Below are 15,520 nucleotides of genomic sequence, written 5' to 3'. Positions count from 1 at the left end.
TAGTTTGAGAAACACTGATGTAGAGGTTATAAAAATCCTTTGTCATATACCTAAAGTTGAATTTGTTGAGTCTGACCTTGTGACTCCTCCATTGATTCCGACTTTACGCATCCAAAAAATATTTGCCCACCTACTGAAAATATCAAGTGTCAAATGGTATATAGAAGGTTCAAATATACTAGGGATTAGAAATTTGTCAACTAAGATTTGTTATTGAGTCATCTGTCACTGAGTGAAGTGGTTTTGACAGTTTAAGTAGGTCCGGGAGTGAATGGAAAGAGAAAAAAATAGAGAGCTTGGCTATTATAAGAAATTAGAAGGTAGGGTATTAGCTTAAAGGAACTCAACGGAGAATACTTTTTTTTAGAATGGGAGAGATTTGAGTACGTTTATAGTCTAGCAGGAGTCATGAGAGAGATGAGATACAGAATAGAGATATTAATCAATGGAGCCAGTTTCTTCACAAGATGTGACTGTAGGTCAAAAAGTATTTGATTTTGTACAAGGGGTAAACTTACCAGGGACTAGAGGAAAGATTAGAATGGGTAAAAATGAAGATAAATTTTAGGTGGGAGGAGGCAGGAGGTTGACCATTAATACTCAATGTTCTCACCTTTCTTAGTAAAATAGGAAGGAGTGCTATGGATGACAATGAGTTGGGCATGAGAAAAGGAAGTAAATGTGGAATCACTGAAGAGGGAAGCTGAAGAACTAACTAAAGAAAGGAAAGAAAGTCCTTGTTAAGGGCCTAAGGTAGAAGATCATGAATTTGTCGGGGCAATTTTCCATGTGGTTGTATAATTGTTTTCCCTTAGCCTTAAGAACTTTTCACGTGTGTGTTTAATGCCCATAGGATTTGTTACTACATGCTTACAGGCTTGTATTGCTAATCAATGTGTGAATATATTTATGTGTGTATGGATATATATATAAAAATCAGTGCTTTTAAAAAATGGTATACTTTAGTACCTTATGTTGGTACTTTTTTTAAAGTGTAAGATCAACAGCTCTTCTCAAAACTTAATGTTCCCATCTCAAGAAACTCAAATGACAGAGTAAAAGTTTTTATGCCAAATGAGAAAGAGAGGGAGTGCGGAAAGAAGTGAGAGGCATTTTACATTTAATTATGATTCATCTAGCAGATATTTATTGAGCACCTACTGTGCGTCAAGCTCTGAGCTTGGCTTGTGGATAAAATTTAGTTTTCATACTTTGTTTTTTCCCCAGGAGTCCTTAAGTCTGTAAAACTAAGAAGTTGCCTGGGTTGGAAGCTGAAGCCTTGCCCACTCAGATTCTTTACCACTTTCCTTCCATCTCCAATCCCCACTTCCACTCAGGATACCTCAGATGGTTCTGTGGGTACCCCTAGTGTTCATTAAACACAGTCTGAAAAACCAAAGGTCTAATGAATATTAATACTGAAGCCTTGTTATAAGAATAATAGTCACATGTAAAACAAATAATATGAAATTTATTAGGGATAAATGTAAAGACAGGCACTCAGATGAAGAGAATCTGGCCTAACAGCAGGCATGTGCTAAAGACAACAGCAGTGTGCTTAGGGTTGCCCAAAGAACCTATACAGTTTTACCCTGAAAGATGGAACTGAGTTATCCAGAACAAAGCAGTTGCCTTTTACTCATCTCTCCTGGTCATACCACAGTAGATTATGTTTTTTAAATAGCTTTATTGAAATATAATTGACATACAATAAATTGCACATGAAGTATACAATTTGATAAGTTGACATACGTATATACCCATGAAACTATCACCAAAATCAAGATAATGAATGTATCCATCACCACAAGTGTCCTTGTGCTCCTTTGTAAACTTTCTCTTGTTCCTATCCCTCTCTCCCCTCATCCACAGGAAACCACTGATGTGTTTTCTGCCACCATTGATTAATATTTTCTAGAATTTTATTTAAAAAGAATCATACAGTATGCCCTATTTTCTTGTCTGGCTTTTTTCACTCAGCGTAATTGTTTTGAGATTTACCTATGTTGTGTCTCTTAATAGTTCATTTTTTAAAAATTGCTGAGTAGTATTTTGTTTATGGATATGCCACAATTTCTTCATCCATTCACATTCAGTGGACATTGGGATTGTTTGCAGTTTCTATTATGAATACAGCTGCTGTGAACATTGTTGTATGACTGTATGGACATAACGCTTTCATTTCTTGAGTAAATAGCTAGAAGTGGAATGGCTGGATCATATAGCAGGCATATGTTTAACTTTTTAAGAAACTGCCAAACACTTTTCCCAGGTGGTCGTACCTTTTTACATTCCTACCAGCTGTGTATGAGAGTTCCAGTTCCTCCTGACTTCTTATGATTAGTCTTCAGTCGTAGTCATTCTAATAGGAATGTAGTAGTATCTCATTGTCCTTTTAGTTTGCATTTCCCTAGTGACTAATGATGTTCAGCATCCTTTTTTTCTTTTCATTTTTCTTTTCAGCATCCTTTCACGTGCTGCTTTGCCATCCGTGTATCTTCTTTGAAGAAATGTCTATATTTTTTATCGGTGAATAATGACAGTTTTATTTATTTCTAATTTTTATGCCTTTTCCTTTTTTTTTTAATAGATCTTTATTGGAGTATAATTGCTTCACAATACTGTGTTAGATGCTGTTGTACACCAAAGCGAATCAGCCACATGCACACACATGTCCCCATATCCCCTCCCTCTTGAGCCACCTTCCCATCCTCCCTATCCCACCCCTCTAGGTCATTGCAAAGCACCGAGCTGATCTCCCTGTGCTATGCTGTCTATATTTTTTTGCCCATTCCTTGTTGGGTTCCCTTCGTCACTATTTATTTACAGGCAACACAGGTTAAACATGTACAGTAGCCTTAAATGATTTTAAAAGTAAAGTCATAACAAGGTAATATATACATGGAGGAATATGAAAAAGGCATGAAGGACTTTACTTTGTGAGATGGTGGAATTTAAGGGTTGACTATATGAATCTGAGTATTTGTTTTTTATCATTAGCTAGCAGAACCACCTCAACTCATATTGCTTATTCCTTGTTACTTCAACTAAGAGTGTAGGCCATAGTATGCTAGAGCTGGCTTATGCTGCCTTATGAGTGCCAATTTTAAAATTTTTAGGAATTTTGCAAGCTGACTGTTAAACATAGCCTTTATTAGAAATTAATTGTATAAACTGAAAGTTACAGTAATATAGGACTTAATAAAAAATACTTGAACTCATTTCCTAGTTATTTTGCTGTTTTATTATTATCCACGTTTTTATGAGTATGTCTATTGTGTCCACATGGTGGAAGTATTATAATTTGACAGTATACGCCTCTTTCCAACTCTGTGTTCAGTGATGTCCCGTATTAGCTTGAAGTGGGTCACAGTGGGACCCCAGAGAAATTTGCAAACATTACAATCAGAACTTTTTTTCCCCCCTGGAGGGAGTTGTTAAACTTACCGGCATACCAGTAAAGACAGAGCCCTTTGAACTACACTAACTTACTGTCCACGATGAATAATTGAAGCTTCAGTTACACAGAGAATTCACCTTTGTGAAACACTTAATTCCTCAAGAACAGATCAATATTTCTGCTACAGAATGAAGGTTACAATACCTGTTTTCCTTGCTGCTCAGTTTTTTTCTTACTTCCAAATTCCCTAAGGTTGAGAATGCCAAAGTCTAAGTACTGGATAAGGGAGGGTGCTAATACATTATTTTTGTGATCCCAAATTAAAAAATACATAAAGTTCTTTTTTGGAGTAGAACTAGAAAGGATGTTAAATACAGAAAATTGTAATGGGCAAAAAAGTAGGAAAGGCAAACAGCTCTATATAACCAAATTTCTATTCATGTAGGAATAGGGGAAACTAGACTAAAATGAGGAGCAAACCATGATACAAGAGGAAGTACAAACTTAAAAAAGATGCTGGATGTTATTGGGAATTTAAAGTTACCCATATGGTAACACAGTACAGCAGTCTAGAGATAATCAAACTGGGGGGGACAAACTACTAGTCCAAAAGATAAAGTGACTGATACGGTTGAGTGTCTATTACAATTAATTTTTTTAAAGTACTAGGAGAAGGGGGGTGGGATAACTTGGGAGATGGGGGTTGACATATACACACTACTATATATAAAACAGGTAACTAATAAGGACCTACTGTATAGCACAGGGAACTCTACTCAGCACTCTGTAATGGCCTATATGGGGAAGGAATCTAGAAAAGAGTGGATATACGTAAATGTATAACTGATTCAGTTTGCTGTACACCTGAAACTAACAACACTGTAAATCAACTATACTCCAATAAAAAAAAAGTACAAGGAGAAATGAAGAATTTCGGAAGGAATAGAAACCATCTTAAATTTCAGGATCTAAATGAAAGGTATATACATTTAAAATATAAAACAGGGCTTCCCTGGTGGCACGGTGGTTGAGAATCCGCCTGCCGATGCAGGGGACACGGGTTCGTTCCCCGGTCCGGGAAGATCCCACATGCCGCGGAGCGGCTAGGCCCGTGAGCCATGGCCGCTGAGCCTGCGTGTCCAGAGCCTGTGCTCCGCAATGGGAGAGGCCACAACAGTGAGAGGCCAGCGTACCACAAAAAAAAATAAAAAAATAAAACAAACATATGCATATGACTTTCAATAAGACATTCTTTTATGTCTCACATGGAATTCAAATATAAGTTAAAGAAAATGTTTGCCTGGATTATGGTAAGGTACTACGACCTTAAGGTACTGGTAGTGACAACTTTTTAGAGTAATGTACATAAAGAGTAACAGTTTGGTATTGGAGGGACCAGACAAATAATCCTTAAACCAGTCAATGTCCTGTATAATAATTTTACCAATAAACTGGACAAAAATTTTATCAAATTAATCAGTAGGTACAAACGTTTTGTTTTGTTTTGTTTTTAAATGAGGAGGTAATATAAATTCCCAAGGAGATAACTTCCTTCTCTCTCTAGAACTTAAATTTTTATGAAGGAGATTGAATGAAATGATCTCATATGAAAAATACCTAATAATATATGAAACTAATAAGTGTAACAGAGAACCACCTGATGAACATTTCAAATTAAGTGGATCATTATTTTCCTACTAACCTTTTCCTTATTTCCAAAATCAGCTCCTCTTCTGACCTATTTAGATGAATGTATTTTCTAGTGTCCAAGATTCAATATCAGAGTAATATTTTTTCTTTCACCCTTACCAGTCTCTACTGTGGGCCTCCAAATACATATTTAGACCTTATATTTTATAACATACAGTTTAAAATATTTTCATCATTGTATTTGCATAACCACTCTGAGTTGAGCAGAAGTTATTAACATTTCATCATTCTGTTGAAGAGCCTACAAGGTGACTGGCATGTGAACAGGAAGCAGAATAAGAGGTTAAATGACTTGCCCAAGTTGACAGGACCAGTAATTACAAGTCCTGTGATTCTAATGTCAACATTCTTTTATCTACAGACTAAATATATGTACAACTACTACCTGTGTGTTTTGATGCAGAGGGGGTAGGGAGCACCTGGTAAAATTTTTGACATTAAATAAAAAGAGTCCTTGCAACCTAAGTGTCCATCAGTGGATGAATGGATAAAGGAGATGTGTTACATATATATACACTGGAATACTACTCAGCCACAAAAAGAATGAAATCTTGCCATTTGCAACAACATGGTTTGGACTTGGAGGGTACTACTCTCAGTGAAATAAGTTAGAGAAAGACAAATACTGTATGATTTCACTCATATGTGGAATCTAAAAAATTAAACTAGTGAATATAACAAAAAAGAAACAGACTCACAGGTATGGAGAACAAACTAGTGGTTACCAGAGGGGAGAGAAGTAGGGTGAGGGGCAAGATAGGAGCAGGGGATTAAGAGGTACAAACGACTATGTATAAAATAAGCTACAAGGATGTATTGTACAGCACAGGCAATATAGCCAATATTTTATAATAACTATAAATTGAATATAACCTTTAAAAATTGTGAATCACTATGTTGTACACCTGAAACTGATATAATATTGTACATCAGCTATACCTCAGTTTAAAAAAAAAAAGAGTCCTCTTCAGTTCCACTTCTGGTAACGAAGAACTAGATGGTTTTGATCATGCTTCTGCTGAGAACAACTAGAAAAGCTGAGCCAAAACAAAAAAATACATCTGTTTAAAGGCACTGGAAAGCTACCAAAATGGTGAGGATTTCAGGGCCAAGTTCTAGTAGATGCAGACAGGTTGGAGATGCTTGTAGCATCTCTGCTGGAGGCATCTGTCTCTTCCAAAAGCAGCTAAGAAGGTGAACAGAGCTTTTTGCAAGTTCACAGGCCTAGGTGTGGGTGGAAAGGGAGAAAAACTAGAGTTGGGCTCACCAAGAAAGAGATAAACACCTCATTCTTACTGTTGAGATTCTAATGCGCTGTACCCTAGGAGTCAGAGTGAACTGAAAATAGATTGGAACTGGCAGGGACTGAATCATCTCAGGTCCCAACTGGATTATAGTGATCTGAGGGTACTAATGGCCCTAGCTGCCTAACTGAAGTAAAAGAAATCCTCTAAAAGAAAGTAATGCTATCCAGAGCATCAAAAATTATCTATACAATATTTTATATGTAATATCCCGCACACAGAAAACCATAATCAGGTGTAAGAGACAATATGACAAGACAGAGAAGCAACCACAGAAACAGGACCCACAGGGATTATGAAATGAAGACTTCAAAATACTACGATTAGGGAATTCCCTGGCAGTCCAGTGGTTAGGGCTCAGCATTTTCACTGCAGTGGCCCGGGTTCAATCTCTGGTCGGGGAACTGAGATCCCACAAGCCACGTGGCGTGGCTAAAAGAAAAAAACATATATACTATGATTAATATGTTTAGGAACTTAAAATATAGGACTAAGAATGATTGTAGAGAATGGAAACAAAACCAAATGGAATTCTATTATTGAAAGATATAACAAATTAAAAACCCAGTGAATGGATTTAATAGCCAATTACACAGAGCTGAAGACAGAATTGGAGGAAAATTCAGAAGAAAATATGCACACAGATTAACAAAGAGACTAAAGGATGAAAAATGGAAAGAAAAAATTTAAAAAGTAGAAGAGATAGAGTAAAAAAAAGTCTAACGTAGGTTTAATTTTTTTTTTTTTTTAATTTTTGGCTGCGTTGGGTCTTCGTTGCTGCATGCAGGCTTTTTCTAGTTGCGGCGAGCAGGGGCTACTCTTCGTTGTGGTGCATGGGCTTCTCATTGTGGTGGCTTCTCTTGTTGCAGAGCACAGGCTCTAGGCGCATGGGCTTCAGTAGTTGTGGTGCACAGGCTTAGCTGCTCCACGGCATGTGGGATCCTCCCGAACCAGAGCTCAAACCCGTGTCCCCTGCATTGACAGGTGGATTCTTAACCACTGCGCCACCAGGCAAGTCCCAAATGTAGGTATAATTAAGACCCAGAAGGAAAAGCATGAGAGACTGTAACAAAGTGATACTGGAAGAGATGTCTCAAACAAAAAGCATCATGCCTCAGATTCAAGAAGCACTATAAACCTTAAGGAAAAGGCAAAGAAAACAATACCTAAGCACTTCATATTAAAACTGCTGAAAACCAGAGAGAGGAAATGTTGAGCATCCATAGGTAAGAAACAAAGTATTCTATCAAATGAATGACAATAAGACAGCTGCTTTGCAACCAAATGGTGCTATTTTCAGAGTACTAAAATAAAATGTTGCCAACTTAGAATTCATATTCAGATAATATAACTTTCAAAAGTTAAGACAATATAAAGGTATTTTCAAACAAACAGAAAATGAGAACTTGTCACCAGCATCTCTGCCTTGGAGGAAAGAGCAGCCTTCGAGCAGAGAGAAATGATCTCAGATGGAAGCTCTTAGATTCTGAAAGGGATGAAGAACAATGAAAAAGAAAATACATGGGTAAATCTCAATGAATATTAATTTTATAAAACAATGCTGATATACTGTGGTGTTAAAAACATACAGATTTAAAACATTAACACCACATAAATTGAGAGGAGAGGATAAAGTGGTCTAAGGTGTTCACACTGTCTTGGAAGTGGATAAAGTACTAGTATATACTAGACTTTTAGATGTCCAGTATGCACATTCTAATTTCTAGAGTAATTAATTAAAGAATAGTAAAAGAGCATATAGCTAAGAAGCCAATCAAAAGGAGAAGGTGGAATAAAAAAACCTGATCTATCCCAAAGGATAAAGAAAGTAGAGAAAAAAGAGTGAAGAACAGGGGAGACAAGAAACAGGATAGCAGCTTTAAAGCCCGATGTATCAGTAATTACATTAAGTGTAAATTGATTATCCCAATTAAAGGTCAAGACTGTTGCCTTGGATTTATAAAGATACACCTTTAACCTGTTTTCAAGAGACAACCCTTAAATATTAGAATGCAGAAAAGTTTAAAGTGAAGAAATATGCAAAAACGAACAAAGACTGTGGCTATGCTAATATCGAAGTAGATTTTAGGCAAGAAGCAATACAAGAGATAAAAAACTCATGTGTCAAGAGTCCTAACAGGAAACAAATGATACACTCAAGGGACTTCCCTGGTGGCACAGTGGTTAAGACTCCACGCTCCCAATGCAGGGGGGCAGGGTTCTATCTCTGGTCAGGGAACTAGATCCCGCATGCATGCCGCAACTAAGAGTTCGCATGCTACAACTAAGGAGCCTGCCTGCCACAACTAAGACCCGGCACAACCAAATAAACTAGAAACAAATGACGCACTCAAGATCATTTAAGGAAGGTTTTTTGTTTCTTTTTTTTTTAAGAGAGGGACTAATTACAAATTTGTGTATAGGATATGAGAATTACAAGGATAGTTCTGTAACCCAGGGCTAACAGCAGGAGAACTATACCTCCCTTAATCTCCAAGAGACAGAAGTTAAGCAGTTTCGAAGGAGAGAGAATTGTGAAGAGTTCATCGTGAGAGAGGCAATGACCTTTGGTCAAGGTACACATCCAGTTCAAGGCAACCTCTAATGGCGGGAGCCAGGAGGAATATAAATGCTCATCTCACTCTTTTCCACCACAGTCTCCTTCCATCAGCTACAAAGTGATCATGGGGTGGTGTCAATTCAGTCATACTCTCATCTGAAGCCAAAAACATTATCCAGCCCAGAATTTTCCATACTTGGTAGGGGAGAAAAGAAACAAGTAACAAAACATAATCATAGTTTCATAAAACCTGTGTTTTAGCTGGTCATGAGGACTAGGTTCATAAGCATAGCTGCTTTCTTTCACCACCCATTCTAGGTTTCTCCCACTCAGCTTGCACCTAAATTGTATGGAGTTCTTTACCACGTGTGGCAACCCAAACATTCATTCTTGTAAGATGAATCTTAGTGGAGGTCCTTTTTGGGTTACTCTAGTTTTCTTATTGGACTATCAGCCAAGAAAATACTAAGAAGCAATCTTGGTTAATATCATACATTCCATATATAGTCCTACTTACTCCACTGTGTAGCAGCAATCCAATTTCCCCCTGTTAAAAGGAATCTTTCACCCTTGGCAGTAGTGATCCCCTCCCTTCTCTCTCTGTTGATTAGTGATAGAAAAAGCCCAAACCTGCCAGCAAGCAGTGTCCACTTCTAATTCACTGAAACCATGTTTCCTAGGAAGCATTCCTCCCTTGAGTACTAAAACCTCCAAAACCACTAAGTCTGAAGTTTCAGGGACCAAAAAATTCCTCAAGTGGTTTATTAGGCATAATAAAAGAACCCAACACAAATGCATACATATGTACACCCAAAGACATACACAACCATGTTCACAGCAGCTCTCCTCCTAGTAGCCCAAAAATGGAAACATCGGGACTTCACTGGTGGCGAAGTGGTTGAGAGTCCGTATGCCGATGCAGGGGAACACGGGATCGAGCCCCGGTCCAGGAAGATCCCACATGCCGCGGAGCGGCTGGGCCCGTGAGCCATGGCCACTGAGCCTGCGCGTCCGGAGCCTGTGCTCTGCAACGGGAGAGGCCACAGCAGTGAGAGGCCTGCGTACCGCAAAAAAAAAAAAAAAAGGAAACATCTCTGATGTTTATCAACAGTAAAATGGATAAATAAATGTGGTATATTTATAAAGTAGAATACTGTATAGCAATGAAAATGAATGAACAACTGCTCCAGGTAACAACATGGATGAATCTCACAATGTTAAATAAAAGAAGCCAGACAAAAAAAAAAGAAGCCAGACACTAAAGAATACATTCTTCAATTTATATAAAAGTTAACCACTGTCATGTATTCAATTTATATAAAGGTTGACCACTGTCAAACCTAATCTTTGGTGTTAGAATTCAGGATGATGATTACCTTTGGGAAGGAAGAAGAGTAATGACTAAGAAGGGACGTAGTTATTGATGTGGGTGGTGATAGTTATCTTCACTTTGTGGCAAGTCATGATGAACAATATTTGTGCATTTTTCTATATGTTATGCATCCTTTTTAAAAAATTCATATAACTGCCATCTTGTGTATAATGTATAATTTCTCTGGATGCTTTTAAGTTGTTTTTCTGAATTAGTTTTATCAGTTTGACTGTAACATGCATAGGTGTGACTTTCATTGCAATTTTTCTGCTTGTGATTTACTGAGCTTTGTGGATTTGTAGTTTTATGCTTTTCACCAAGTTTGGAAAACATGCCGCCAGTTTTTTTTTTTTTTTTTTTTTTACAAAATTAGTCATACTGAAAATAGAGGGACTACTCTCATCTCCACTCTGCATACATTTTGGGAAAGGTGGCACCATATACTGATGACTGATTTTAAGCATATACTTCATTCTTTAGGTCAGCATCCCCAATTTGCAGGTTATTGTATCCCAGCTGGCCTCATAAATGGAACCAGCTTTCCAATTCGTTCTCTCCAAGTTCTTGTCTAGCCTGTCAACTCATAAGCTGCTGACAACAAACCAGTGTATACCCTTACCTCAGGCCATGTCTCCTAAAATTCTTCCCTATGGAAGGATTTCCCTTTACTATTCTGGGTCAGGGCCACTAATGAGTGGTGGTGGTGTGTAGTGACCACTCACATCCAGCTATTGCCAGCTCACTGCAGATTCTTCCATGAACAAACAGGACCCATGCTTTTTTCTCTTACATTAATTGGTCAGAAAGAACTCCTCATGAAGCCAATTTATATGGGTTTGGGGGGAAGTGCTGAAGGAATAGAGTCAGGGACTATAGGAGTCTGAGTCACCTGCTCATTTAGTTTAATTGTAGCCGTGTCCCAGTCTCATAGGGAGTAGACTGCTTCTGTGCTCATCCAGTTGTATGGTTCGGTGAATCAGATAACACCAGTTCATGATGGGTGGTTTTATTATTCACATGGTCACCTGATGTCCCATGATCAGGTGTTCCGTCTCTACCAGGTAGCAGGAGCAAATCAGGAGGTGCTTTTCAAAGAAACAAAACAAAATGTTGTTGGCTGAGGCAGATACATCCTTACTCCAAAACCAAAGGGTTTATGTTGTAATTCCCCTATTGGAACTTACCCAAGGCTTCATTTAACATCTCTAACACATGAACTTCCAATACCACTGGATCTGCCCAATCATAAGGCCCAACTGGCAAGACAGTTTGCTCTGGGCCCCACTCAAAACATGTAGTCTTATAGTTATCTGAAAACAGATAAGAGCAGGTCACCCTAATATACTTTATTTTGTTGCCTCCAGAACCCCAAAAGGCCTGCTACACATTTTTTCCTTCTTCTTTGTTATAATGGTAGAAAACACAACTACCTGTCATTTATTTGAATGGATATCCTAACATGTCTTAGGCCACCGCACCCCTAGAAACTCGGTGCAGGTCCTGGAAGTTTTGCAGGGTTTATCTTGCATCTTCTGGCAGGCATATGTCTTATCAAATCATGCAGAATGCTTGCTACTGCCTGCTCATTAGGGTCATTTAACATAATTTCATTGCTGTAATAGACCAGTGTGATAGTCTATGGTACAATGATATGGTCAAGGTCCCTCCATACCATAGAGACAACAGGAAAGCTGACACAGCCCTGAGACAAGACAGGGTGTACTGTTGTCCCTGCCAGTTAAATGCAATCTGCTTTTGGCTTTCTTTCCTGACTGGAATCGGGTGGGGGCGGGGCAGAGCGCGTTTCCAGATCCGTACCTGTGTACCAGGTCGCAGTCTGTACTAACTTCCTCCAGTGCAGGTACCACACCTGGACAGCTGCAGTTGGCACCCCACCTGATTAAGCTTTGCAACAATCCACTGTCATTTCTCACTACCCATCTGGTTACCACACAGGGAATTTAAATGGGAATCTGGTACGAATCACCATGCCCGCATGGGGGCACTAACTTCTGTACTGCTTTTCTTTTACTGTCTTGGGAGGGAGTGGTAACAAGCAGTTCTGAACTTCTATGTAGTCCTTCCTACCATAATGCTCAATCTATTGGTCAGAAAACCAAAATGAAGATTGCTTCAATTATTAAAATATATTTATTCTTACTACACATCTGGGGCTGGAGAAATAACCAGTGTGGGTCTCTCTGGGCTCACTGTTAGCTAGACTCTGGCCAGGACTCCATCTGTCACTTGACTTTCTTAGGCCCCCTATTTAACCAATAAATAGCCACCGGAGAAGGATTAGGGCAGTGATTCCCTAACTTGCTCACTGGAATTACCTGGGGAGCTTTAAAAATACAAGTGCCTGGGTCTCACCCACAGAACTTATATGAGTTAATTGGCTTGGGGTGTGCCCCTGGCTTTAGAATTCTGAGGTGTTCTTATGTGCAGACAAGTTTGGAAACCACTGGGTTAGGGGAAGATTCATGGTTATACCACTGTGGCTGCATTGCAGGTTCCTCCTCTAAAGGACCAAATCTATCCCGATCATCAGGAAGTACCAATTTAACTGTAATAACACAAGTTAGTCTACATCTCAGAATTTTTCCATCTAAATATGTCAAGCAGCACCTTAATAGGTTAATCTATTTTATTTCCAGGGACCTCAAGATCATTATCCATTACTACTCTTCCCTGTGGGTCAAAACACTCTTGTTCACATTTTCGTTTTTGGCTTATTATGGTAATTGTGCCCACCTTGTCTCTGACGGTTGTATGCTATCATATGATCTCTACCACTTTAGGCTTCTTTATTCCCACTGAGATCAGGAAACTCAATTCTACCACAGCTTTCATCACCATCATTTTTGCAAACAAAGGAGAGCCACTTCAGAGCTCTTTGGGAATGCTTGGCTCACAGGCCCAGCCGCTCCGCGGCATGTGGGACCTTCCCGGACCAGGGCACGAACCCGCGTCCCCTGCATCGGCTGGCGGACTCTCAACCACTGCGCCACCAGGGAAGCCCCACCAATGCATTTTTTAATGACTTGGTGAAAGTTGAGGATGGCTAAGGAGCCATTGTACTCCTTCCTCTATGGTATGCCAGGGGATTTCTGATATTCTGAAATCATTATTTCAAATTTTATTTGTAGGCTGTTTATTTTTATTTTTTATTTTGGGAGCCATTTATTATTTGTAGGCAGTTACTGAGTCCAAGGCTCATCCTAGCAAACTATTAATGCCAACATATTAAATCTTAATTCTCAGGTAAGTTTGCCTTGATTAAACCTTATGTCTACTTTCCCTCGGTGTAACACCCTTAGAACCCACTTCTATATATACTCCCCAGGTTCCTGCTGGTCAAAACGACAAGGTCTTAAACTCCTCTGTAGGTAGTCTCTTGCCAGAGCAGGATGCATACTTCCCTGATGGGGAGGCTATGTTGGGATGGAACTGGGAGGTGGTGAGGGTAAATTCTGAGGACAATAGGAATCAACTTATAAGAGAGCTGCCCCAAATGTAGTCACTGAAAGCCTCTATGCAGAGGAGGCTGGTTTCCTCTGAGAGCAAAGGAAGTTCAGGGGAATATGAAGGTTCAGAGTTCTCAGCTTCATTCTTGTCTGCCCAACTGGATCCCCATTCTGTGTCTCAGGGCCCACTCCTTTCCCATCAATGCTAACCTTAGTGTAAGAAAACTGGAAGAACTGAGCATTTAATTAGTACTACGAATCTACCTTATCTGCTTACTGATTACAGAAGATGAAGGACTCCTTCAAAGCTACAGTGGAGGAGTTCTGACCCCCTACAAGCATTCTTAACTATATATTAATAGTTTTCATAATTTTCTTTTTCCTATGTACAATGTGTTTAGGACCATAAGAGAAGCCTGGTGGGTTCAGAATCTTTATAATTACTATGATTACCATGGTGATACTTTCTCTCCCCTCCCCTCCATCTTCACTCCATCCCATGCTATTAATGGTCATCACAACAGTACTGTAAGCCAAGGATTATAACCTGTGGTCCCTGTACCTATAGCAATGAGGTTATCCTTGTGATTGATTTTACATATGTGTGTGTATGTGTGCATATAAGCCAATCCCAGAAGCCCATTGGGAGGATCCATTTCCTGTGATAACTCCTGGTACCAATTAATCTATCAATTAGGGTTATAAAAAGAAATAGAATGCACACTCAAAATAAGAAAGGAAAAGATTGGTAAAATATATTAAACTTAAGAACTTTTTTCCAAAAGATGCTATTAAGGAAATGAAAAGACAAACCATGTTATGGGAAAGGATATTTGGTGCACATATATTTGACCAAGAACTCATATCCAGAGTACATAAAGAAGTCCTAAAGTTCAATAAGGAAAGAATGACAACCCAACAGAAATATGGATAAGTGACTTGAACAAGCACTTAAAAAAAAAGAGGATCCCCAAATGGCAAATAATGTAAGATGGTGTTCAAGCTCAATAGACATCAGGTAAATGCAAATTAATGCCAAATGAGATACCACTACACACCTATCAGAATGGCTTAAAAATAAAAACAAAACTGACAATACTAAGTGTTGCCTAGGGTGTGGAGAACATGAAACTTTCATATACTGCTGGTGAGGATATAAAAAACATAAACTTTGGAAAACTGTCATTCTTTACAGTGTGAATCTACCTCAATGACCAAGGAATTTTAACCCTATGTACTCTCTCAATAGAAATGTCTGCCCACGTACACCAAGTGACATATGAAAGAATGCTTGTGGTACCATTATTTCTTAGTAGCCCCAAAGTAGAAAAAACCCAAATAGCTACAACAGAATGGATATATTTATTTTATCCACATAATGGAATATAGCAATGAATACGAACAAACTACTTCTACAAACAACAGATGAATCTTACAAATATAATGGTGAAATGCATATTTACTCTCTTTCATGTATGATTCAAAACCAGGCAAAACTAATCTATAGTTAGAAATTAGAATGAGTGGTTACACTTGGGGAGGACGGGCAGGATTGTTACTGGGAGGTCACATAAGAGGTTTCCATGTAACTGGTGATATTCTATTTCCTGGGTGATGGATAGAGGGATATTTTTACTTTATTTATGATAGATACTTCATTTATTTATGCAGTATGCTGTATTTCAGTTTTTTAAAAGGGTGGTCCTA

At 38.6% G+C, this 15,520-nt stretch overlaps 1 long non-coding RNA gene across 3 annotated transcripts in view; it reads right to left on the bottom strand.

Annotated features, from left to right (window-relative positions):
* Positions 1 to 7,324: 7,324 nt before the first annotated feature.
* LOC112393808 (uncharacterized) overlaps positions 7,325 to 15,520 on the bottom strand; it is a 22,969-nt gene continuing 14,773 nt past the window's right edge. Inside the window, exons 4-6 of one of the 3 annotated variants that reach the window (XR_003002026.1) lie at positions 11,531 to 11,656; positions 11,236 to 11,431; positions 7,325 to 9,999 (exon numbers count right to left, since the gene is read on the bottom strand). This is a non-coding gene — a long non-coding RNA (uncharacterized LOC112393808). Of the gene's footprint in view, positions 10,000 to 11,156; positions 11,432 to 11,530; positions 11,657 to 15,520 lie in introns of those variants that run through there. The other 2 variants (XR_003002024.1, XR_003002025.1) reach the window with 2 other exon arrangements.

The sequence above is a fragment of the Neophocaena asiaeorientalis genome, unplaced genomic scaffold (assembly GCF_003031525.2).
Source record: "Neophocaena asiaeorientalis asiaeorientalis breed wild unplaced genomic scaffold, Neophocaena_asiaeorientalis_V1.1 scaffold7, whole genome shotgun sequence".
Taxonomy (NCBI): domain Eukaryota; kingdom Metazoa; phylum Chordata; class Mammalia; order Artiodactyla; family Phocoenidae; genus Neophocaena; species Neophocaena asiaeorientalis.
This window is presented reverse-complemented; position numbering and strand designations above follow the sequence as displayed.